At 40.1% G+C, this 27,642-nt stretch overlaps 1 protein-coding gene across 1 annotated transcript in view; it reads right to left on the bottom strand.

Annotated features, from left to right (window-relative positions):
* LOC135697692 (insulin-like growth factor-binding protein complex acid labile subunit) overlaps nt 1-16,058 on the bottom strand; it is a 114,398-nt gene extending 98,340 nt beyond the window's left edge. The window contains exon 1 of the mRNA XM_065217467.1: nt 15,374-16,058. The gene's annotated coding sequence lies outside the window, so the exon portion shown is untranslated. The remainder of the gene's footprint in view (nt 1-15,373) is intronic.
* Nucleotides 16,059-27,642: the final 11,584 nt, after the last annotated feature.

Genomic DNA, 27,642 nt, shown 5'->3' with positions numbered 1-27,642 from the left:
TTATGTCATGCTGGTCAACTCAAAATTTTGGTATCAGGTCAGAATTAAGTATTCATTAGTTGGTGGGCGTTGGCCAAATTTGGATTTTTCAGATATAATCCTGAATAGGACCTAGATTTTTTAATACTCTAGTAACCTCAAGTCCGTGCTCTGTCACAATGTTTCATTGTGATTAATCAACACTCAAAGGGGTAAAATAAAAAAAAATAGGGTAAATTTGAAAAAAGGAAACTTGGAGTGTAGAGCGCACTGCCCACTGGACGATTCTGAAGCCTGGCCAAGTGAGTGGGGTATGGGTTTATTTGATTGAACGTCATTTCCAATGTATATATTGATACATTCAAACGATTGGCATTTGAGGTAAGACAAAATAACAAAAATTGATATTTGGATACCAAAAGAATACCTGTGTGGTATTGTTTTTGTATTGCATTATCATAATTTGGTATTGGAATGGTATTGTGGTATTATTTTTTGGTATTTTACCTCTTATGTCAGGCTCATCCATACCAATTTAAGGTATCGAGATATTCGTTCCTGCTCGGGTTGTAAGGCCATTTTGTCACGATCTGAAGTCCGCCAACGCAAACCAACAAAATGAACAGGTAGGGAAGATTCTCCTCTACCCTATTGTGTTTTAGGTTCGCGAATGTAGGTTTCGGTTCACGAGAAAATGGCCTTCCAAGGTTTGTTTACAAAATGGAGTTGAGGTCTTTTCAATTGTGTTGTTGTTTGTTGTTGTTTGTTTGTTGACACATTCCAATCTTTGGATTCGGGTAATCGCAACGGCGAATTTTCAACCTGCCATAGACTCCCCAAAACCGAGTTTGGATTCCCCAGCAATGGCTGTCCGAGAAGTAATTAATTCCGCGCACGGCAGACCAAAACCAGGGCAACCGCTAACATCCACATTCCTCAAAGTACCGGATGTGATATGACAAAAAATGCGAAATTTCCTGGGTTTGAACAGTTTGAAATTGGATTGGCTGGCTTTAAATGGTTTTTATTTTACTATGACTGAGGAATTGCGTCTTCCGATCGTTCCGGTGGCAACTTAAACACTTCGTTCCGATTCATCTCGTCCAGTTTGCTTTGACCAAGTTTGCTGTCAGGTATCCATCGTTGATCTCCGTAGCCGATTTTGATCTCCGGAAAAGTTTCAGCGATTTCAATATAAACAGCATGCCCCAGATGCGTTGAGTATCAGTTTTTCCTCCCCCCCTCGTAGCGTATTACACTATATCCAATACATGGCCGGTCACAAATTCTGAAACCCCCACCTCCCCCTTCAAATGCTACGACATTTATACATGTTCCCTTATGTCAGGCTCATTCATACCAATTTAAGGTATCGAGATGTTCGTTCCTGCTCGGGTTGGATTGACCATAACAAACAATAATGCAAAGTTGAAATTCAATTTTTAATATACTATTTGACCTTTATTTGCTCTATAGTAAAACAAAAATGAAGTCAAAAAATTCTGGTTCCAACCGAGGGGGGGGGGGCGACAGATCTAAATCTTAATTCTAGATGCTCAACAAATCTCACGCTAGCGAATCAATCTTCGAAAAATCTTCACGCATCTACTTGCATCGCATATCATCTTTTTGCAGGAAAACTTCAGAATCGCCATCAATCTTCTTTCTATCTACTCAGCGTGCTTGCAGCTAACCACAGCAAAACACGATTTTTCCTGCATCGTAGATAGAGTCGCCCCCTCGGCTCCAACTAAAGTCTGTTCCTTTTAGAATTTGACCTCACAAAATAGGTCATTTCTCCAAGGGGAAATAAAGTACAAAAACGCTGAAGGTATCATTTTGTAGGATTTTTATTTAACTTTAAGGGAAAATAACAACAAAAATATTCGTCAGCTTTTCGGATGAATTTTCGTACAGTAGTTCTGTCAACCTCATCTACCATCATTTTCCACCACTTCTCCAAATCAGATGGTGTTTTGATTGTTTTGCCACATTTCTTCAATTTGCGCTTAACAATCGCCCAAAATTTTTCAATTGGACGAAAATCTAGAAATTTGGTGGATTGATACTTTTCTCAATAAAATCGACATTATTCTGCTTATACCATGCAATGACTTCGCGGCTGTAATGGCAGCTGGCTAAGTCAGGCCTTCGTATGATTGAATGAACGGCAAAATTATGTTCTGGAGACACTCCTCCTTGTAAAGTTGCCCAATCATAGTCGCTCCAGTGATGAAAACCTTTGTTTTCTTTCCACAACTGCAGATGCCTTGCCAAGCGAATTTATCTGCAAAGACAAATTTGAATTTATCCGGAGCATCCCCCTTACGTTTAGCACAGTAAAATTTTTGGCCCGGGATTTGTCCAAAGTCCATTTTTACGTAAGTTTCATCGTCCATCAAAATGTGAGTGTGCTGATGAAATTTTCACTACTAAATAAACAATCCTTCCAGATCAAAACGCAATCAATAGCTTCTTGCTACGACAACTAGATGCGCTACAGTAATTAAAAAGAAGCGGCCAAATACTAACTGGAACAGACTTTACTAGGAGCACGGTTCATCAGCAAGATCAGATCCACATGTAATCTTGGAATATTACGTAATAAAACAATTTTAAGCTAATATAAAATAGACATAAAAACACTCATGTAGTCGAAGAGCCACATAATGTACCTGATCCGGGTTCTCCGGTGGTCACTCCGAAAATTTAGTCTCACATTGGTCTATATAGTTTAACACATCAAATCCATGTAGCAAACCAAAGTGAATATTAGGACGCCAATAAAACATGGACCTGAGGACACTCGCTGCCAACCGAAATTTGATCCGGGCTTTCCGATAGTCATTCCGGACAAATTATTCAGGCGAAAATTATGCGTATACTATCTACACGAAACGAAAATCAATTATTTTATTCATGTGTTTCACTTATATATTTTTACCAAAACATCAGCCTTATACATTCTATAAGACAAACCACATACGTCCTATAAGAATGCATAAACGGTATGTGTGAGGATTTATACATTTCATTTGACACATGATCTTTATTAACTTTTTGCAAGGCGTCTGCTTAGCTCAGTCGGTAAAGGCGCAGCTACAAAGCAAGACCATGCTGTAGGTGGCTGGGTTCGATTCCCGGTCCTGTCTAGGAATTTTTCGGGTTGGAAAATTTCTCGACTTCCCTGGGCATAGAAGTATGATTGTACTTGCCACACAACTATACCAATGCAAAAATGGTACAGGCATCGAAAGCTCTCAATTAATAACTGTGGAAGTGCATCTAGAACACTAAGTTGAGAGCACGCAATAAACTAATATGCGATATGCAATAAGCTTGAAAAGCGAAGAAGTAGTAAGTAAGGCGTCTGCTTATTAGTTGACTTATACATTTTATGAATAATCAGCAATGGAAATTTGCCAAAAGGTATAAGGGGATTTCTATCCGTGTAATCAAAAAATATGCTCGACTGCTGTCATTTTCAGCGAGGCTCAAGCAACCGGTGGAAACTAACGATTTTAAATTGGCTCACTACTTGACTAGCCGATTGGTCCCATGCAAATCGATTAACGTACCCCATTCTAGTCAAAATTCTAGTACTACACAATGTTTGTTTTGATTCGCTATGAAAGTTTGACAGATGAAATGAGGGGTTCGTAGATTTTCCTATGTTTCGAGGGGTGCATCGATCAGCTTGGGACCGAAGATAGTACCAGAGCTGAGCCAAAAAGTTGAGCACGTTTCTTCGGGACCTACTAGTCCTAGAGTTACCTCTATGGCTCAAAGGTTTAACTTGACTTCGATATAGAGCAGTTCCACATCAAATGACGAATTGGAAAAGCTCAACCTTCACCGATTTGCATGAAATTTTTTAATTGTTTGTTATAGAAAATGATCCACATTTTTTTTTTCTAAAATTCGTCCATTTTGGATCTTCTGAAATTTCCAAAATGCCGTCTTTGTTTGTTCCAGAACATTGTAGCACGGATACGGCACTTCTGATCAAATTTGACGCCTGATACAAAGTTTTTGGAACTTCATTGGAGTTCCCGCAATTTTTCTGACGTTCATGCGACTCTTAACTTCTTTAAAGTTCTCTGGACTTTGTTCTTTGCACATCTGTAGAGTTCCTGCAATTATTTAGAAGTGAATTCAACGGAACTGAAGTTCTCAAAATTTTGAATTTTGAAAACTCCTTAAATTTTCTACAACCGTTCGGATGTTCATAGAATTGTCGTGAAACTCTCAGAACTTTCCCGAATCTCTCTGAACTTTCCTAAATATCTTTCAATATACCTGCAGCTTTCTGAAGTTTTTTGTTTTCCTCAATTTGTTTTCCGTCGATCTTGTTTTCTGTGCTGAGCACCAATGCTACCGACACCAGGGAGGCAGCTTCCACACCTGGACCCTACCTATCGACCCATCAACTCATGAACCGGGGACCAACGGCTTTACTTCCCTTCCGAAGGAAGGCGTGATCAGAGAAGTTATGCCTCAGAACATCCCGGCGGCGCCGACTGGGATTGAACCCAGGCCTGCTGGGGTGAGTGGTAATCACGCTTACCACTACACCACCGGCTCCACTACAAATTATATTTATATGATCTAATAAAAAGCTGCTGTTATATTCAGCGAAGCCCAAGGGTTTAACTTGATTTCGATATAGAGCAGTTCCACGTCAAATGACGATTCGGAAAACTCGACCTTCACCGATTTGCATGAAATTTTGTATAATTGTTTGTTATAGAAAATGATTCACAATTTTTATTTTCTAAAATTCGTCCATTTTGGATCTTCTGAAATTTACAAAATGCCGTCTTTTAAATTATCTGAAAATTGTAGCACGGAAACGGCACCTCTGATCCGACTGTCGATCTCGACTCTTAACTTCTTTAAAGACATCTGGGCTTTATTTTTTGAACATCTGTTAAGCTCCTGCAATTTTTTTGAAGTTAAGAACGGACCTGAGAACGGACCTGAAGTTCTCAAAATTTTTCTGAAGTTTTTGGAACTTCCCTCAGAATTCCAAAATTGTCCGGATGATCGTGGAACTGTCTTGAGACTCTCAAAACTTTCCCGAACCTCTCTGAATATCGCTAAAGTAAGCCCGCAGCTTTCTGAAGTTTCTTAAAGGTCTTGTAAAATTCCTGGAATTTTCTTGGAGTTAACGGAACTGTTGTGAAGTTCTCTGATGTTAATCTAAGTATTTTTTTAGGTACTAAATTAAACGAGTTCAACGGTACTTCTGCTCAACTCCTCTCTCCTTACCAGAGGCTTAAGAAAGAATGAAGTTATATGTTTATGCTCAATGGTACTTTTCATACCATCAACTCACTCTCTCAGTAGACTTCTTCGATCTTTGCCTAACTCGATTTTTTTCCTGAAACTGGTAATCCAGGATACTTCAACTGTTATAAAATTCACCTTCGTAGCTTTATATCCTCCTTAACTTGACGGTTCTTTCAATTTTAAGTTGTAAGGAGGATCCTGGTAGGGCCTCCAAAAATTCTGACTTATGCGCCAGACGACGAGAGTCGTCTGTCAGAACTCAGATCGGTTTGCCCTGCTAGCTGTTTGTCCAACCCTACAGCAGAATCCACCTCCAAGGATGTGCTAAACTTTCAACCAAGCTCCCAATATCCTTTCCAATAAATTCTCCCCAAATTCGGTTTGATTAGCGTAATAAGTTCAATTTTAATTCAGTCATTTGAAACGAAAAGCATAGTGAGACAAAAACAATAAAATGTTTTTTTTTTGTACTTCCATTCATGCAATATGTTTATCTCCAAAGTCTATTTGTTAAGATTGATATCTGTATTGTAACTATTAAAACATTTCCCTCACCCTACCTTCTCCTAACTGTGACGACATTCCATGTATCTGGTCCCTAAACGTGAGTCAACCTGGGATTAAATCCCCTCTCCCCTTTCTTCCCCTACTACTATAAACTGTCTTCCCTACTGGAGGTGGAATGTGTTCGTGTGGGTACTAAAGAAATGGTTCAGGTACTTACAGCGTCCGTCGATCGTTGGATTACCTTTCACCAGCCACGGAGTGGGTTGGTGGTGGACGCCGTCGTCGCTCGTCGATCACGGGTGTCTCGACTATCGCCACGTGTGTCCGGACGATGCGAGCCGGTGGATTACCGACTCCGATGACCGGGCGGTGAGTGCGAAAGGACGACTTGGACGCCAAGACAGCGTTCTATAACACCAGGAAGGGAACTCCCGGCTTCCTTAGGGCGACGGAGGTGTACACTGGGAGAGCTAGGATGTGATCAGGACTGGTCCTTGAGTTTTACCCGGGACGTGAGTCTGGACGATTCACTCTGGCAGTGGCTAACTTTCCCCAGACAGACTACTCGCGGATTGTGGCAACCACGTGGTAACGGGTGGTGCTCGCGAGGCCGAACTTTCCTTTCCGATGACCACGCACTCTGAGGTTATTCTTAGCGGCACGCAGCCACGAGACAAAGAATAAACCCAGGGGATCGCCCCAGTCCGATCAAAAGCACATGGATAGCTTTGGGTGCTGATTTAGCTGCTTCAAGATGGCGGCAGCTCACAAGAGCGGCCCGATAAATCTGTCGCCAATATCCCAACAATGGACGCGACCACGTATGGTGACTCGCGTAGTTTCAATTTTATGGTTGCGCTTCCTTTTTAGAAGTTTCTAAACTCACGTTTTTATTTTTTTTTCACAAATTTCCAATTAAACACGACTCACGATTTTATATTAGCTTTTCATTTAATGTCAACAAGTTAGACTATTTAAATTGTTTTCACAATCACAATCACAGACTTGGTTTCGATTAGCTTCTAGATACACTTTGAAAATTTTCGATTTATGACTTTATGACTCGGCGGTCTGAACGGGATAGATCGAGTCAGTGCTCTTTTCGTGATCAGAAGCCTATTTTTTCCAAATTTTGTTTTTATTCCGGTTCTATCGTGCTTGATTCCAAATATTTGTATTAAAATTTTCTTTAAGGTCTGATCAATTAAATGACATGCTACTCCCCTGAATACCATCCTTATCTACTGATTCGAGCACTTTGGTTGCCTATTTCTAAGGCGCAAATTAATTCCACAAATAGGGTTCTTAATGAAACATGGACTGCAAGTCCGTTTCAAAGTACGGCAGAGTTGACTGTGCATCATTTGAGCCAATTTGAGCGCTTATTTACATGGTCAATTTAGCCGGCGCCTGTGGTGTAGTGGTAAGCGTGACTGCTTTCTAATACCCCGATGGGTCTGGGTTAAATCCCAGCCGAGGTCGGTGGGATTTTTCTGAGGCATAAAAATTTCTGGTCACGTCTTCCTTCGGAAGAGAAGTAAAGCCGTTGGTCCCGGCCCATGCGTGTTGAATGGGTGCAATATCATACGCAGGTGTGGAAGCTGCCTTCCTGCACATTCGATGTCCGTCGGTGATTGGCACTAGATTGCGGAACAGAGACCGACGTTAAATAAAGGAAAGAAGAAGTACAAGGTCAATTTTTCACTCCATTTACGAAAAATATCCAAGCAGAAATTGTTTGTTAACGATCCCCCGATGAAAAAAGTCTGCACTCGTAGCAAAATGCAGGAGAATTCAGCTTTTGCTTCCAAATCTCCAGTTCTTCTGGATTCCTTCAGAAGCTTCTTCTAACTACCTGCGGAAGTTTCATCCATTTGAACAATTCTTCAGGCTTGCCCAATAGTTTTTATCAGAAAGTGCCATCCGACTAATCACGGAATTTAATTTTTTAGTTTTTCCAAGAAGGCTCTCCCAGTTTTCCCGGAAATTTCTTCCATCTTTCCGCAGAATCTAGTTTCAGTTTTATTACATTATTTCATACGACTTCCACCGAAAGATTCATCCACACGACCGATGGGATCGACTCAAAATTTAGTGGCTTTTCACTCAAAACCGGATAAACGAAGATTACTCTAGACTGAGTAAAATATTCTTCGCTTTTCCTACTAAAAAATCTGCTCCAATATGAGGAAAATCAACGACATTTTTACTCAGGCTAGGAGTATACAAGTAGACTGAATGATACTTTTATTAACCTCATATAGTAATGACCCGATTTTGCCAGCGACCTATGAAACCCATGCGCTTTTCAGTGGTATTAGTATACACCAAAGTATACCTCGAACATCCATCTTGAAGATGAATGAGAAAGATTTGCACTTACGGTTTTGTGAAATTATTGAAACATAAAAGTTTGATGTGCGGAGGTGCTGACTAAAGGGTGATACGGTCAAAATTTGGTCAAGGGAAAACGCGTGTAAATCGGTGAAATCGTTTATTTAAAAAATCAAATTAAATTTCTTTTTCAAGTTCAATTAGTATAAAATTCAGGAAAAATATTCAGTTAGGCTTCCGCTTTTCCAAATCCGAATTGCCGGGCCTTACGCTTGACCCCTGCCATCAGATTTTGTACAGCCACCTCGTCCACCTTCTTCGCCGCAGAAAGCCAGTTTGCCTTGAACTGCTGCTCGCCCTTAGCAGTTTTTTTGGTCTTCTTTAGGTTCCGCTTGACAATAGCCTAGTATTTCTCAATTGGGCGGAGCTCTGGCGTGTTGGGAGGGTTCTTGTCCTTGGGAACCACCTGCACGTTGTTGGCGGCGTACCACTCCATGGCCTTTTTACCGTAATGGCATGATGCCAAATCCGGCCAAAACAGTACGGAACAACCGTGTTTCTTCAGGAAAGGCAGCAGACGTTTATTCAAACACTCTTTCACGTAAATTTCTTGGTTGACAGTCCCGGAAGCTATGAAAATGCTGCTTTTCAAGCCACAGGTACAGATGGCTTGCGAACTTTGACAGTTTCATGTGCTTGAAAACATCTGCTACCTTTCCCCTTCCTTTTGCCGTATAAAACTCCTGTCCCGGAAGCTGCTTGTAGTCGGCTTTGACGTAGGTTTCGTCGTCCATTACCACGCAGTCAAACTTCGTCAGCATCGTCGTGTACAGCCTCCGGGATCGCGCTTTGGCCGTCGTATTTTGTTTATCATCGCGATTTGGAGTCACTACCTTCTTGTAAGTCGATAGTCCGGCTCGTTTTTTGGCTCGATGCACGGTTGTAGACGATACACCCAGCTTATTTGCGGCATCTCGGAGAGAGAGGTTAGGGTTTCGCTTGAAACTACCGGCAACTCTCTTTGTCGTCTCAGCGGCTTCCGGTTTTCGATTTCCCCCCGATCCAGACTTCCTGGCTGTCGACAAACGTTCCCCAAACACTTTAATTACATTTGTAACGGTTGATTTGGCAACTTTTAGCGATTTTGCCAACTTTGCGTGCGAGTAGCTCGGATTTTCGCGATGCGCGAGCAAAATTTTGATACGCTGCTCTTCTTGCTTGGACGGCATTTTGACAACTGAAGAGTGAATTCCAAAATCAAAATAGGAGCAACATTCTACACACACACACACACCTTCAAAATGAGGGGTGTTCAGGTTTTTTAAATGCAAAATTGAAAGAAATACTTCAAGTTGATATTGACCAAATTTTGACCGTATCACCCTTTATGTCGGGTCATTACTATACATTCGAAACGATTTCCTTTTAATATCAAGAAAAATTCTACTCAGTTTATGAGTAACCTACATTTTTGCGAACTTGAGTGAGTTGGTTTAATCGGCCGTACAACTTCTGCTGGAGGTTTTTTTTAGAACTCCTGGTTCCTGGTTTCCTCCAGAAGCTCATTCTAGCAACTGTGATTTTTACAGATTTCTTCCAGAAGCTACCGAGAGATTCATGAAATGTATTCTAGTAGCTTCTTCTGACTTCCCCCAGGAGTCCTACTGACTTGCCCCGACAGTTTCATTCGACTTCCTTCGCAAGTTTCTCTAAACTTTTTCTGAGCGTTTAACCCAACTTGTCCCAAAAGCACTTACTTATCCTGGATGCTGATCTCCCACCATTCCCGGCAAGGTTTTTCTGGAAGTTCTTTTAAACCTCTCAAAAAAGTATCCACTGAGAATGTCTCATGCTTTATTGATTGATTCTACATAGATAAAATTTCCCGGAAATGGTTTCCTGGTCAGCGTTCTCTATTTTCAGTGAAAATTTATATTCGGCATGCCTGTTTAAGTTGTTTTCCAGGAAATTGAACTAGTTTCCCTAGAATTGAGAAAACGTGATTTTTTATAAAATTCCCGGGTATCGTTTCCCTGGATGTCACTGGTAGGTAACACTTAAGACAGCAATTAAAACTTTTTTTTTTATTATTATAGTCACTTTAACACTCTTGGGTCATTCGTGACTTGTCCGGGGGTGAGATTTGAACTCGTGACTTTGGCGTGAGAGGTATGGATGTTAACCACTACGCCAGGGTCGCCCACAATTAAAACTTAAAATTTCAGTTGAAATAAAATTTTTACATCACTTCAGATTTACAAATATTATATTATATATTGCAATAAAACGGTAAAATTAATCTTAATACGCCTACAGCACATATGTGACCGTAGAAATAGTGAGCGAATCTTTCAAATGCAACGACATTAGCTACGGGCTAGGCCTGCATGTTCAATTACGTTCGTGGTATCTTCTTTTTAAAACTTGACTCAGAGACGAAAATCATTTGCTAGAAGCAGCATTTAACCTTCGATTATCAAGTCCAAAAAGATTCTGCAGACCATGCAATACATGGTTCGTAACATTGGACAAAGAATTACAGTCATTAGGGTAAGACAAAAGCCGACTTCGAAGGAATACTACATGACAGAGATACTTTGAAGAAAGAGGCTGCAAAGTTATACTTATGAAATAAAGCATCAGATAGCGAGAAGTCGGTAAACTCACTAGGTACTGATGAATCATCAACGGCAATAAGTACGATGGAAATAATAATGGAAAATCATTCATTTATATATTGATAGCCGGCGCCGGTCGTGTAGTGGTAAGCGTGACTTCTTTCTAACACCCCGATGGGTCTGGGTTCAATCCCAGCCGAGATCGGTGGGATTTTTCTGAGGCATAAAAATCTCTGGTCACGTCTTCCTTCGGAAGGGAAGTAAAGCCGTTGGTCCCAGCCCATGTGTGTTGAATGGGTGCGATATCCTATGCAGGTGTAGAAGCTGCCTTCCTGCACATTCGATTGCCGTTAATGGATGGCAATCGATGTCCGTCGGTGATTGGTACTAGATTGCGGAACAGAGACCGACGTTAAATAAAGGAAAGAAGATTAATTTATATTGAGACGGCTGAGGTGTTAGGGAAAGGCTCAATTCCTACTCCAAGTCCTTTTCCTCTCCTTCCCTTTCCTTCTTAACTTTTCAAAAAGCGAGTAATGGCACTATAACCATGTACCATATAGGGCTAGGACAAGAGTTAGTGCTCAGGTCCCAATCGCTAGAAGAAAATAGAACATCACTTAACCTTTTTAACTAAGGATTCATTTGAACGAATTTATTGGAATTAATACGAAAAACGAGAATTCCGAACATTGTATCTTTATTGTTTGAAGATTTATAGCAAATATGTCTAAAACAACTTTTCAAGAAACTTTACGTTCTACAACATTGCTCAAGACAGTAATCCTCTAGCGTGCTAAATAAAAAATTTGGTATCGCTACGCCATATTTGCGACAAAAACTTGAACTATTTCTATCCATCAAATTATAGTCCTAATAAAGTCAAGAAACTCAGCTGAAGACGTCAGCTCAATTGGATGTAATCCCAGAGCATTGATATTTTTTACAACTAGAATCCCACTGTGGTAGTAAAGCGGCTAAAACATTAACGGAAAAGTCCAAAAATGATTTTTTAGATTGTCGTCATATATTTTGTTTTATCAAAATTACATTTTCCGAGTTTCGTAATATTTGAACGCGACACCCCAGTATAATATTGTAGTCCACCGGAAAATCGATCAATACTGCTGATTTATCCCAGGAATATAATTCTTTCTGTAAAAATTGATGGTCCTGAGAAGTACCGATTATTCAATCCGAGTCAGAAGGCTCCACATCCTACCTTCAGAGATACTGCTGCTGCTGCTAGTTGCTCAGGAAATCGGTCCAATACGTTTTCCGATGCGAAAATGAACTTCGGTACGAAAGTGATAACCTACCTAATTAAAGAGCGGAGGAACGACAATAGCATTCTTTTATACTTCTTTTCAGGTTCAAGCAGAACGATGTGCAATCAAGTGCTACTCGATTATCACGACTGGGTTTGGGGAAAACGTTTATTGTAAACATATTACTTTTTATTTATACGTTTTTCAAACGTTTTTTTTTTTATGAAAAATTAGAAAAGTATTTAACAGATTTGTACAGATGTTTCCTATCGATTGGTGTGTTTAGATTTTAATTTAATCTATAAATAACTAAGTTATAAGCGTTCAAAACCTAACACATTTTCGAGACGGTTTCAATTTTAGATTTTAAATTTGCCCCCTGTACCTTCCCGACGCTGATTAGACCGGTGGTCCTTTACGGCCACGAGACCTGGACTATGCTCGTGGAGGACCAACGCGCCCTTGGTGTTTTCGAACGGAAGGTGTTGCGTACCATCTACGGTGGAGTGCAGATGGATGACGGAACGTGGAGGAGGCGAATGAACCACGAATTGCACCAGCTGCTGGGAGAACCATCCATCGTCCACATTGCAAAAATTGGGCGACTACGGTGGGCTGGGCACGTCGTAAGAATGCCGCACGACGACCCAGTGAAAATGGTTCTAGAAAGCGACCCAACAGGAACAAGAAGAAAAGGCGCGCAGCGGGCAAGGTGGATCGACCAAGTAGAAGGTGACCTGCGGACCCTTCGCAGACTACGAGGCTGGCGAACTGTGGCCATGGATCAAGTAGAGTGGAGACGACTTCTTCGGACAGCAGAGGACAACAAGGCCTTAGCCTGATTGGTAAGGTAAGTAACCTTCCCGAAAGACGTTTTCTACGTCAAAAACCAGAAGAAGTAGGGTAAGTTTTCCGATGGAAGTAAAACTTCCAATAGAAGTAAAAATATTAAAATTAAGTGGTTAAACTACTTTCTATATTATAAATCGCTATACAGAAGTAAATAAATAAACATTCTGATGAATAGATGGTATGAATTCAACTTATTAGGTGAAATGGATGTAATGTCGGCCTATATGCCCTTAATTTGTCCCATACATAAATTCAGCAATCGACTAAATTTGCAATAGCGACCAAAAATATCAATTAGTACCGTCCCAATGACGCGTTCATCTAGATAAAGTTGAAAAATAGCAGATTTTTAGCGATGGGCCCAAGCTTAGATCCATAGGCTAACATTAGAGCCATTTCCCATATTTATCTAGACTTTGAACAAAAATATTTCCCGTTTTCTGGGAATTCCTGCGAAGATTCATCAGCTGTGTCCCATTTCCCGAGAAGCTAAAATTGGTCGGAAAATGTAAACACTTTGAGTTTGACCCACAATCCGACCATCAAACATAGAAAAATTGTAAATTGTAACATATCCCTCGTAGTAACCGTTATGTGCGAGACGCAGTATCTGCCCATGTAACAATTTTGTTTATATAATGGTTCTGTAGACCACGATTTGAACTTGTAGAATACTTTAAAACCTCGATAAAACTTGCAATGTTACTTGGGGCGGGTACCCTGCTCCTATTTGAATAACACGGTGTAGAAAAAGCAAAAAATCCTTGCTCACATAAGGGTTAAATGCATATCATTGGCTATGATTAGGTTGTGATTGTCATTATCGAATCTCGAAAGTCCGACGATGCTGGATTAAAAAGTACAAACCCGTTTTCTTTAGTAATCTAGATTTTATGTTCACAGTTTGTACGATTTGACAGTGTCAGAATAAAACGTTTGCCACGATATCGTTTCGCAGCGCATTGACTCAACAGAACTTTTATCAAAATTAAATTTCTATTCACCTACTCGGTAACTCCTAACTCCAAAATCGAAATTTATTTGCCATAAACCATCATCGCACAAATTATGCAAAATGTGGGCCATTAAACCGCATGATGGCCTCTTACAATCAATACTACGAAACCATTCACTTTACAATGTCTCGGCATAATATATACTTTAACTCCATACGGAATAATAACTCATAAGAAGAAAAATAGGAAAGCAGACACTGCTTATTTTTTTTTTTTGTTTAATGATTGATGTGTAAATAATTAGCTAGATAATTTTTAAACTTAGGTATATGTCAAGGTCTATGTACAAAAGATAATACAAATACAACGTGAGCAATGCCGCAAAAGTAACTAATATTCAAAGAAGCACTTGATATTAAAGCGTTTACTTGCCCCGTAACGTGGGTAGATAACCTTTTCGTGGTACGTTACAGGATGTAAGATCTACCACCGATTCCTAGTCCTGACTACTTCAATCTAGGAGAACACAATTTTTCAGTAATCCAAGGAACACATCTTAGTCCTTGTTACTTTTTATGCCTTGTTGAAAGTAACAAGACTCGGCTTTGTCTACCGAGGATGATATTGAAACAAGGGAAAAAAATGAGTTAGTCTTCATCTATGTGATTCCTAATCTTCTATTAGTTGTTCCCTAGTTTGAAGTGGTTAATACTAGGGTTCTGATGCATGGTCATTATCGGTGTCATTCCTTAATTTTGTTGCTAAGGAATCTAATTTTTACTGACAAAGGGGTGCGCCTTTGGTGGGTGTTTCAACGCTCCAAAGGGTATAAATAGTGGGACCTTTCAATTAGATTCGGATCCTTGCGATAAATGCAAGAATGACTACTGTAAAAAATCGAATACTTCATCATTTCTCAATAGTGATGAAGTAATACGACATGCACTAAACTAAAGACACGAGATATACTACAATAGATCAAATTACTGGTCGCAGTGGTGTTAGGTCCCGAATAGAGGAAAAAAGCATTTAATTGATACTATCTTCGCTTAAAATGGCACTCGAAACCTACCCACGAATACTACATCGCAGAAAGACAGCCCTTGCTACACCACTGTCCAGAATCTCGCTGTTTACCATTCCAGTCGGTGGCTTTTGATTCGCAGTTGCCATTTCTCCACCGCAAGACCCACCCAGTCACGGCCAAGGCCCAGCGTGGACCTAAGCAAATATTTCCACGAAACGAAATTGAGCCCAACGCAACGCAGAATACCGTTTCCATAAGTCCTCCCCGTCCCCTTCAGCACCCACTTCAAGTGCCCACCGTATCATCGACACCTTCTTCAATGTGATCCCTACCACCCCCACCCACAATACCTACCTACCTACGGAAAGAAAAACACAGCAAGAAAGTGGCCACGGCGACGCACTGCTGCCGCCAGGAAAAACTCTCGGAAAAATATGCCGAGTGGAAGAATCGTAACGTTGCGTTATAAATAATTCATGACTTAATGGAGAAATGAAAGGAAAGCATGAGAAGTATTTAAAGAATGTAATAACTACGAACCTGTGTCTGGTTGGTGCTTTTTTCCCTCCTGTTCTGTTTTGTGACTGACTGTGTACACAGGCGTCCTTTTCGGCAACAAAATCCTTTCTCCTAAACGAAGGACCGTAGCACCTAAATTGGCATGTTTGTACCCTTCCTGGCTTGGGCTTGCTTTCTTCTGATCCCGAACCAGAAGTCGTGTTCACCAACGAATCACGCCCTTGCGCACGTACGGAATTTTCATTACTCGAGAGTCGACACAAAAATTAACCTGCTGACCCCGGAACCGCCAGATCCGACCGCAAATAAAACCGCACACGAAAATTCTTCCGTTTTCTCCGCTTAATCTCTCACTTTAACCCTCTTGACGACGCCACAAAAACCGCAGCAACGGCTAGGGTGTAACCTTTCAATTAGCTTCAGGTTAATCGGCTCACCACAGGAAAAAAAACGACAACGAAGGAAACATCCTTGATCACGCTCCAATTCACACGGCTTTCCTTTGCTCCGACCGCAAAATCGGTGGCTTTCATTCAATGCCGTATCAATTACACCTTTCTCGTTCACCTCAAATCACACGCACCGATATCTTCTTCCAAAAGCGGCGATGAGCTTCTTCCACCCCCTGGGTTTGTCACCGATATCAATATATCAATAAAGTGTGCAGCACAGCTCGCTCGTAGCTTCACACGACAGGACCGGAGAACACGACGACGAACCAATGTTATGAAACATCCAGCTCCGACTAATCTCCTCTCTCACACGGACGGCAGCATAAATTTCTAGCATCCTTTTTTCTTCCTCCCTGGCTGGCAGCATTGTCTACCAGTGGCACACACACGTGAGACAGGAGAACGAACGCGACACATGCAGCACACGCAATTTCGCTCTCCCGTTCATTCTCTCTCTCTCTCTCTCTATCATTGTCGTCGTCCAAGGGGATGAAATTTTCCTGTAGGATACGGCAGGCGTGAGAGAAAGGAAAATTCGGGCGAAACACTCTCCTCTCACGGCGGGACTGCCAGGCGAGTCGTAGCTGAACAAGTGTGCTAGCTCACTATGGTGAGAAGGAGGAAGACTCACTGTTGTAGGGTAGGGATACGAACGTTTCGTTAAGTTTTCTTTTCGAAGCCGGAGAGAAGAGCAGCATGTGGTCCGAAAGGATATTCGTCGTGCTCTTGCTCAGGGCATGGCTCTCACGGCTAGAGAGTACTGTTTCGAAGGATATGAATCGGGTGTGTATCGAAGGTTTTGTGGGGTGAAATATTTCATCTGGTAAAAGGGAAAATCCATGGGTCTTGACTAAATTCGAGCAGTTGAGGATATGTTGTGAACCAGTTTTTGAACGGCTGCAACATTGGACTTGTCACCGATTTGTTTTTAGACTGCTTGTAGCAACACAAATCTCTCTTTTTCTGAACTCTTTTGTCACATCAACGTAAAAGGCACTAGGTAAGTATGGTTTTGCATCGTGCCGAATAAGGCATTACCGGAATTATTAAAACTAAATTTAAGTACCTACGTAAAACGATAGGGCGAGAACCCTTTCCTTATTATATGCAATATTATTGCCTGTGGCGCATCTATACAACTTCATGTTCGGCAAAGTAGAATAAATATTGTATCCAATACTATAGAGCAGTTCCAAGCATTACAGTACAAATAACAGAGTTTACCTCTTAGACTTCCATGAAACTTCGCATAATGTTTGCTAGGGGCAATGAACCAAGTTTGTGCTGAAATTCGCCAATTTTTCAAAATGTGCTGCTACACGCTGAAAAAATATTACAAATTTTTATCAAAAAATGAAAACACTTTAAAAAACGTCATTCACAAAAAAAAATACATTTATAATATTTTAAATGCTCATTTAAAAGCTTACAAAAATTCTAATTTTCCTTAAATGGGCACAATGGACGCTTCAAAAATGACCAAAATCGTATAACATAAAATTTTAGTAAACTTTATAAACTTTTATTCACTCAACATTTATGTGTTAGAAAACAATTTTCTGCATAAAAAACATTTAAAATTTTTGTGGAAAAAAACTCAATAGTCAATAGTTGAAGTTTTAAGAGTTTGATCAATTACGAAGTGTCCATTTCAGAAAAGTAAGCATTTTAATAAACATAAGTTTAAATATCTAGGATATGTACTTTTTTGTAATTGAAGATTTAACGATATTTTTATATTTTTTTCGAAAACGACATTTTGGAAAATTAGGCCTGAGTCAAAATGGCCGAATTCCAGCACAATCTTGGTTCATTGCCCCTAGTGAACAATTATGCGAAGTTTCATGAAACTCGGAGAGGGAAAAATTAAATCGTTTCGTTAATTGGCGTGGAACTACTCTAAACTAAAGATGGTGGATTATTTGGATAACTGAACGGATTCAAATCATTTTGGGACTGAACTGTCAATTATAGTGGATTGAATTATTCTATATATTCTACCACAGTAGATTACAATCAGAATCTTTTAATTTTTTAACCTCCAGGATCATTCTGAAAAAAATAAGCCTGAAATGCTAAGAAAATCCCAATCACAAAACCTCACAAATTATGTAAGTTCCAGAATTTTGAGAAGTTTTAACCAGGCCGGTGAAGTTGGGAGCCGTCTTTAGCTCAGTCGGTGAAGGCGCAGCTACAAAGTAGTATTTTTTTACTGAAACTAGTTAATAGTGTAATATTTATGCTGGCAGAATTTCATCACAATCTGTCAAGTGGTTATTGAGATGGCATCGGAGCAAGAGCAGATCCGCCAAAAAAATCTTGTGCGTTGTCGTGGAAAATCCGACTGCGTCCCACAGATGGATTGGGAAACACCTGGGAATCCATCATTCACCGATTTCCCGGGTGGTGAAGTCATTCAAGGAGACCCAGACGACCTAGCGGCAGAAAACCGAAGACAGCTGACCCGCCAGCTAACAATTTTCGCAATGTAAACGCATTACTCATTTCATTTATACAGCCTCAAGCTGTATTCAAATGTTATACGATATGTGGAAACCTTTACTCAAACTCTACACAAGCAAATCTGGCGAACTCAGTTAGATACTTAAGGCTGTTGTGACGGTTGGGACAAACTCTTATTGTATATCTATTTACGCTTCTATACAGGTGTTATCCTGCTGTTTAGTTGTGTTTGAACATGAACGGTGCTTACTCAACCTTTACCCGGTTTTCCAATAATTACTAAAGTCTGTTCCATTTAGAATTTGGTCGCACAAAATAGGGGAATTTACGTATTCTCGGCAACCTAAGCAGCGACTTTCTTTCTATAGCCTTTTTCTCTAAGGAACGCACACATATGCAGTATTGGTTTGTTTACAATCTTTTGCTGCCAGCTGCTCTAATAATTTCTGTCGAAAGAATTGTCAAAAACTGTTTTGAAACGCTTTTACAAAGCTCCAATCTTCTCTAGTGAGAGCGAGTATTGTCGGCAACCAGTTTTTCTTCGGCAACCGTTCCATTTGAACTGCATGTAAATCTGCTGTTCTATTATCGGCAACTCGAAATCAGCTACAATTTGTAGTGCGTGTGTTGCATTTCAAGAAAACCTTGCTAGATTGCTTTTTCTCAGTGGTAAAAATATAGTCAAATTGAAGCTGAAAGCATAAAGAATCGTTTGCATGCATCCAGCGAAGTGTTTTCGTAAGAAAATCCAGTGAAAATAGTGTTTCAATTTGGGTTGCCGAAAATAGTCTGTCATGCCGAAGCCGTCATTTCCCCTAGGTCATTTCTCCAAGGGGAAATAAAGTACAAAAACGGCAAAGGTATCATTTTGTAGGATTTCTATTTAGCTTTAAGGAAAAAATACAACAATAATTATTCGTCAGCTTTTCGGATGAATTTTCAATTTTCTCGCTGAATATCTCTCATTATGTCTTGCACAGTAGTACTGCCAACCTCATCTACCATCCTTTTCCACCACTTCTCCAAATCAGATGGTGTTTTGATTGTTTTGCCACATTTGTTCAATTTGCGCTTGATAAATACCCAAAAATGTTCAATGGGACGAAAATCTAGACAATATGGTGGATTTATACTTTTCTAAAAAAAAAAAACAACATTATTCTGCTTATACCATTCTATGACATCGCGGCTGTATTGACAGCTGGCTAAGTCAGGCCAGAACTTTACGGGACCTTCGTGTGATTGAATGAACGGCAAAATTATGTTCTGGAGACACTCCTCCTTGTAAAGTTGTCCATTCATAGTCGCTCCAGTGATGCAAACCTTTGTTTCTTTCCGCAACTGCAGATGCCTTGCCAAATCATCAACTTGCGAGCGAATTTATCTGCAAAGACAAATTTGAATTTATCCGGAGCATCCCCCTTACGTTTAAGCAAAGTAAATTTTTTGGCCCGAGATTTGTCCGAGGGGAGCGACTCTATCTACAATACAGGAAAAAATGTGTTTTGCTTTGGTTAGCTGCACGCACGCTGAGTAGATAGAAAGAAGATTGATGACGATTCTGAAGATTTCCTGCAAAAAAAATGATGCGCGATGCAAGTAGATGTGAGAAATGAAAGAAGATTTTTCGAAGATCGATTCGCTAGTGTGAGATTTGTTGAGCATCCAGATTGAGATTTAGATGTGTCACCCCCTCGGATTTGTCCAAAGTTCATTTTTACGTAAGTTTCATCGTCCAGTAAAATACATCCGTTATACTTGGTCAGAACTTGCTCGTAGCTTCCTTGCACGGTTTTCGGCAACCAGGTTTTGTTTCAGCGTCCTGTTGGGATGTTTGCTGGCATGGCACGACCGGAAACCTTCTCACATACAGATTTGCTGAACTGTGCTGTCGCGGTCGCGAAATCACGACCGGAGATCCCAGGATTCTTTTGGACTGCCCTTATGACCTTCGCTCGTAGTTTTCGGTCATATGTTCCACTTCTACGTGGAAGGGGATTCATTAGGAGCGCTTCTTTTGTTTTGAGAACAATGAGTGTAAATACTCATAGAATGCGCTCTAATAGGATTAATGTTGTAGCTAATGAACTAACCCTTCGGAACAAACCTATTATTGATTTGTGCACGGTGAAATCATTGATACTATTGATCTTTTCTGATCGATAGAACTGAAATGGACGATTACGACGAAGTAGCGCTCTACCCTATATGAATCCTGATGAAATTTTCACTACTTTTCTTGCTACGATAACTAGATGCACTACAGTAATTAAAAAGAAGCGGCCAAATACTAACTGGAACAGACTTTACACAGTTTTCTCTTGACGCCAGATTAAATATTGTTTACGTTTTTTTGTTGATGCAGGAATTTATTAAGCTTATTTTACTGCGAATAAAATTAATCGCCACCACCACCAAATTATTTACACCGTACCGGAGTCGAACTCAAGACGACCACATTGACGAACTTTGATACTACCAACTTCACTACGCCAACACTTTGAACTGACTTAAACAAATCTACATGCCCTTCTACAACAAGATCGCTAAGTAGAGGCTTTATAATAGTACACATGAATCACTTTTCTCGACTAGTTAATTCAACTTTGTGAAGAAGCAGATTAAAAGCTATAAAACTGCACACGTCTAAAAATTAAACCTACTTGACTGTAAAATAGCTTAAAATGTAGCGCTAACACAGTTTATTAGTTGAGCACAGGTTGCTTAATTGTTGAAAAGGCACTTTTGATGTTTATGTTATTCTTCAAGAGTGGTTGGTTGTGTATAAGTCATCAAATAAGTAATATGTTCGCAATAATATAATAGCATTCCGCTAACAACCCAATTTCATTACTTCATTACTTCATAATATATTCATTTTATTAGCTTTGTTTTGCAGCTAAAAGTTGAAAACTGATTAACATTTGCATAGAAGTGACATTAGCGTTTATTGACTGATGTTATTCAGTGCGACTGACAAATTGAATAATGGTTGTGAAAAGTTAAGTAAACGCTTTCAAAACTATTTGCTAGCACTCCCACAGTTATTAATTGAAAGCTTTCGATGCCTGTAGAATTTTTGCATTAGTATAATTGTGTGGCAAGTACAATCATACTCTGGACAAACCAAATGGAAACAATATATATATATACTCAACACCTTCCTGGCCTTTACCGCCCAACTAACATTTTCAGCTTTATAAGCCAACTTTTCCAGCGTGTTGCTTGTAGCTGTATCTGCAGCTTTGTTAAAGCTACTTTACTGCAACACGCTGGAAAAGTTGGCTTATAAAGCTGAAAATGTTAGTTGGGCGGTAAAGGCCAGGAAGGTGTTGAGTATATATATATATTGTTTCCATTTGGTTTGTCCAGAGTATGATTGTACTTGCCACACAATTATACTAATGCAAAAATTCTACACGCATCGAAAGCTTTCAATTAATAACTGTGGGAGTGCATCTAGAACATTAAGTTCGTAGAGTCGGATTCGTAGAGTCGGATTCGTAGAGTCGGATTCGTAGAGTCGAATTCGTAGAGTCGGATTCGTAGAGTCGGATTCGTAGAGTCGGATTCGTAGAGTCGGATTCGTAGAGTCGGATTCGTAGAGTCGGATTCGTAGAGTCGGATTCGTAGAGTCAGATTCGTAGAGTCGGATTCGTAGAGTCGGATTCGTAGAGTCGTATTCGTAGAGTCGGATTCGTAGAGTCGGATTCGTAGAGTCGGATTCGTAGAGTCGGATTCGTAGAGTCGGATTCGTAGAGTCGGATTCGTAGAGTCGGATTCGTAGAGTCGAATTCGTAGAGTCGAATTCGTAGAGTCGAATTCGTAGAGTCAGATTCGTAGAGTCGGATTCGTAGAGTCGGATTCGTAGAGTCGGATTCATAGAGTCGGATTCGTAGAGTCGGATTCGTAGAGTCGGATTCGTAGAGTCGGATTCGTAGAGTCGGATTCGTAGAGTCGGATTCGTAGAGTCGGATTCGTAGAGTCGGATTCGTAGAGTCGGATTCGTAGAGTCGGATTCGTAGAGTCGGATTCGTAGAGTCGGATTCGTAGAGTCGGATTCGTAGAGTCGGATTCGTAGAGTCGGATTCGTAGAGTCGGATTCGTAGAGTCTGATTCGTAGAGTCGGATTCGTAGAGTTGGATTCGTAGAGTCGGATTCGTAGAGTCGGATTCGTAGAGTCGGATTCGTAGAGTCGGATTCGTAGAGTCGGATTCGTAGAGTCGGATTCGTAGAGTCGGATTCGTAGAGTCGGATTCGTAGAGTCGGATTCGTAGAGTCGGATTCGTAGAGTCGGATTCGTAGAGTCGGATTCGTAGAGTCGGATTCGTAGAGTCGGATTCGTAGAGTCGGATTCGTAGAGTCGGATCCGTAGAGTCGGATTCGTAGAATCGGTTTCGTAGAGTCGGATTCGTAGAGTCGGATTCGTAGAGTCGGATTCGTAGAGTCGGATTCGTAGAGTCGGATTCGTAGAGTCGGATTCGTAGAGTCGGATTCGTAGAGTCGGATTCGTAGAGTCGGATTCGTAGAGTCGGATTCGTAGAGTCGGATTCGTAGAGTCGGATTCGTAGAGTCGGATTCGTAGAGTCGGATTCGTAGAGTCGGATTCGTAGAGTCAGATTCGTAGAGTCGGATTCGTAGAGTCGGATTCATAGAGTCGGAGTCATGGAATCGGAGTCCGAGTCGAAGTCTAAGAAATAGTAACGACTTCGACTGTTACGAAAAAATATATTTGAAACTAGAACCTAAGTTGGACCACGGCAACTTTTTTGGCTCATGGTCAATTCGATTCGATTGACATCCCTGCACTTTTTTCATAGAGCGTATAGAGCGGCGTTGTGTTAATTTGGTCGTGGCACATTTCGAGTATGAGAAAGTAATTGCAGTTAGATCAAAAGTGCCTGAGAAAAAAAAAAACAATTACTGTCGCGGATTACCCGAAGTTGCGATAGTGAAGATATGATCACAGACAAACAGACACAACACTCTCAAAATGTTCATTTGAATCGCGTAAATTTAAATGTTTTTTAGTCGGCTTGCGGCGCACATAATCAATTCCCTTGCGTTTGACGTTTACACACTACAGCCATCTGTTGAGTGTATTGCCCATCACAGTGTATACGACAGATGGCGGTAGGGTTTACAATGAGAAATGTTTAATGTGTTGTGTCTGTTTGTCTGTAATATAAGATTGAGGTAACATTAGGATAAAATCAAAACTGGCTAAAAAAAAGAAACCCCATGGTTTGGGTACTACCACTATAGTTTTCAACGATTGGATTACAAGTGTCTAATAGGTTTCTGAGTCCGCATCGTACTCTGATTTTTATTTAGTTCACTTCGAGTCTAGTGAACTAAACAACCTTCAGGCCTCAGAAAAACTAGCCTTATGCTCCATGTCCAATTGAAAAGGGAACACTTCAGGAAGACTGGAGGAAATTTCCAAAACCTCACCCAGTGCCGTAAGTGCCAGGGATTGGGTCATGGAACGAAACATTTCTACATGTCAGCTAAATGCATGAATTCTGGTGACTCCTTCCACATAAAGAACGCCTGTCCTGAAATTTTGATGTTAAAAGCGATCCTACAATCACGTTCTAAGCGACAGGAAACACTCTACGTTCTCGTTCAGGTACTAATACTTCTGCTGTTAACAAAGGTCAGCGAGGAACAAATTCTACATTCGTACCCGTCGGTAATACAGCTTCCCTGCTTAAATTCTTCATCTATTTTTTTTTCCTTGTCGGGTATTTTCATCACTGCGATCATTTTTCTGATCTATTGTGATATATTCCCCATTTTTTTTCTTTAGCTATATCAAGATGCCGTATCACTTTTATTAGGAGTGATCGCCATCGTTTGACTAATAGCATTATCCCAGCACGGCATTATACTTCGAATAAAGTGCACTGCCGTACTGGGAGTTGTTCTCCAAATGTCAAATGGTTCTATCAGCCCCTTGTCGAAGAACTTACGCCTTTTATTGAAAATTGCCGGACAGTGGCATAGCAAATGTTCCGAGTCTTCCTTTTCTATGCCACAGAAGCGACATACATCATCTTGAAGTTTTCCAATAAGCTTCAAGTGATAACGGCTCGTACAATGACCTGTTATAAGACCTGCATATATACTAAGATCTTTGTTAGAAATGCAATGTAAGTGTTCTTTCAGTTTTCCTCCATTTTTGAAGATACCCACGCTTTTAGCTCCATTCTAAGAGATGCAGCCGATAAGCCATAAAACGTCTCTGGCCCGATGAACTTATGAGAAGATCCGAGTCTTGCTAGTGCATCAGCTCTTTCATTTCCCTCAATCCCGCAATGATCAGAAACCCAATATAAGTTGACTTGATTATGACAAGACAATTTTTGAAGTGATTGAACACACTCCCAGACAAGTTTTGACGTACATGTCGCCGACTTTAAAGCATTTAGAGCAGCTTGACTGTCGGACATGACGCATATATTTGAACTCTTATAGTTTCTACGCAAACATATAACGGAACACTCTAAAATTGCTTGGATTTCAGCTTGGAACACAGTTGGCCATCTGCCCATAGGAACCGATATTTCTATCCCTGGGCCAGTTACTCCTGCTCCCACTTGATTGTTCAATCTTGAACCATCTGATAAAAAACAATCGATCCTGGACGAAGAACCGGGCCACCAAATTGCCATGAATTACGCCCAGGGTCAACTACTTGAAAAAGTCGATTGAAATTCTATCTTTTCTCCAACCAGTCTTCGTTGTTCCTTACTAGAGAGTTGATACTAACAGTTTTTAGAATCGTAACATGTCCTCTAAGGTCTCCTTCAAAGAGTTCCACTGACCTTGTAATCCTTAGAGCACACTTTTCGGCTTCTAATTGTACAAATTGATGCAATGGTAGCATATAAAGCAAAGCATCCAATGCTTTCGATGGTGTACTTCTCATTGCACCTGTTATTGAGAGAGTTGCTAACCTTTGGAGTTTTTCTAACTTTCTCTGAGCGACACTCTCTTTTGTTTTTGGCCACCAGACCAATGCACCATAAGTAATCCTGGGTTTCACAATTGCCGAGTAAATCCAATGGATCATTTTCGGTTTCAGTCCCCACTGTTTACCGAATGTTCTTTTGCATATCCATAGAACATTAGTAGCTTTGTAAGCTCTAGATGCATATTCCAATTAATTTTACTATCAAGGATTACTCTGAGATATTTGACAGCAGTAGAAAGTTCCAAAAGTGTGCCTTTCAATCTTATGTTGTCTAATGAAAATTTCTTCCTTCTGGTAAATGGCACGATAGTAGTTTTAGAAGGATTTATGTTTAGTCCTTCCCTATCACACCACGATGAGACAAAATTTAAAGCAATTTGCATTCTGTTAGCGTGTATTATCATATTTGCCACGTACAATTATTACTAAATCATCTGCGAAGCCAATTATTTCGAAGCCTTGGGCTATTAAATTTTTAAGAAGATCATCAACTATTAAAGACCACAATAGAGGTGATAACACGCCTCCTTGCGGGCATCCTTTGGTTGCTCTTACACTGATGAGTGAGCTTCCAAGGTTTGCTGATATTTCTCTTTTTGATAACATTTCATTGATCCAATTTACAATGCTTTGATCGAAACCACGTTTCATCATAGCCGTAGTCATTGAATCGTGAGATGAATTATCGAATGCACCTTCAATGTCAACGAATGCAGCAAGTGAAATTTCTTTTGCTTCAAAAGATCTTTCTAGTTTTGTAATAACCGTATGGAGTGCTGTTACTGATGACTTACCTTCCTGGTACGCACATTGATATTTGCTCAGAGGATTTGTAACTAAATATGATGACTTTATGTGTTCATCTATTATTTTTTCCATTATTTTTAGCAAAAAAGACAATAAGCTTATTGGCCTGAAGGATTTTGGTGAAGTTTTATCCTTTTTATTAGCCTTGGGGATAAAAATAACCCGCACTTGTCACCACACTGCCGGTATGTAGCTTAATATTAAGCTTGCTCGAAATATCTTTGTTAGAATAGGCATTAAAACCGCTTTTCCCTTCTGTAGTAGTACAGGAAAAATTCCATCCCTACCTGGTGACTTGAAAGGTTCAAAGGAGTCAATCGCCCATTCAACTTTTCTTTCAGTAAATATTTTGTTGGCCAAAGTGCAAGCATCAGCTCTTGTTCTGTCTAACTCAGTCGTTTCAATCAATATTTCATGAATATCCGTCCTAGTTTCATCGATACCAATTGAGTCACGTTTTGGTCTTCGTTTGAATTAATAATAGAACATGGAAAATGCGTTCTCATCATCAACTCTAACGTTTCATTCGTAGAAGTAGTAAAAGAGCCATCCTCTTTTTTCAAAATGCCCAGACCATTGGAATGATCTTTAGCGAGTATTTTCTGCAACCTAGCAGTTGCTTGAGTATTTTCAATGTTCTCACATGTATACCTCCAGTGTATCCTCGTTGATCTCCGTATTTCCTTATTATAGGCGGTTTGGGATTCCTTATATTGTTCCCACTGTTGTGTTCGTTTAGCCCTATTGAAAAGCTTCCGGGCTTTTAACGAATTTTCTGTAGCCTGTTGTTCCACCAAGGTACATTCCTGTTTGTAGAGCGTTCCTTTTCGATGCAACTCTCATAAAAGGCATGTTGGATCAAATTTTAAAGTTGTTTAGAACTATTCTCAAGTTCTTCACAAGTGTTTAAGTTAATTGCTATCGTGTCTCTTCCTGCCACTAGCTCTGAATTGTATAACTCCCTGTCTGTTTTCCTAGGATCTCTAAAAGTTTGTGTGAGCTGTTGACCAGCCTCATATTCAAATAATATTTGCTTGTGATCAGACAAAGATATTTCGTCTGACACATGCCAATTTTTGATTTTGTCTGAGATTATTAGACTACACAAAGTCAAATCAAGACCTTCTTGTCTAATTGCATTTATAAATGTTGGAGCATCTCCTCTGTTACATATATCTATATCCAGTGTTAGAAATATAATCTTAAAGGTACTCACCTCTGGCATTGATGTCCGTGCTAGCCCATATTGTGTGATGAGCATTTGCATCACAGCCAATTATAAATGCCTTATTTTGTTTCTTGCAGTATGAAACAAACGCCCCTACTTCTGCTGGAGGTACATCTCCCAAGTCTCCTGGAAAGTATGCTGAAGCAATATATATTTCCGTTTTCCCGTGAGCTGTTGGAACCTCCATCAGGACCGCAACAATGTCTCTTTTTATAAATTCTGTAATAGGAACTAAATTTACTCTTCCATTTACTAAAATTGCAGCTCTTGGAGCTAATTGCCCTTCATCGTAAATTAATTTACAAGATTTTGTAGGAACTCCTAATATCCTACTTTTATTTGTCCATGGCTCCTGGATAAG

Source organism: Ochlerotatus camptorhynchus, unplaced genomic scaffold (assembly GCF_037179485.1).
Source record: "Ochlerotatus camptorhynchus isolate MF236.1 unplaced genomic scaffold, CSIRO-AGI_Acam_v1.1 ptg000077l, whole genome shotgun sequence".
In the NCBI taxonomy this organism is placed as follows: Eukaryota; Metazoa; Arthropoda; class Insecta; order Diptera; family Culicidae; genus Ochlerotatus; species Ochlerotatus camptorhynchus.
The sequence above is the reverse complement of the archived record's forward strand: the minus strand, read 5'-3'. Positions and strand labels throughout refer to the sequence as shown.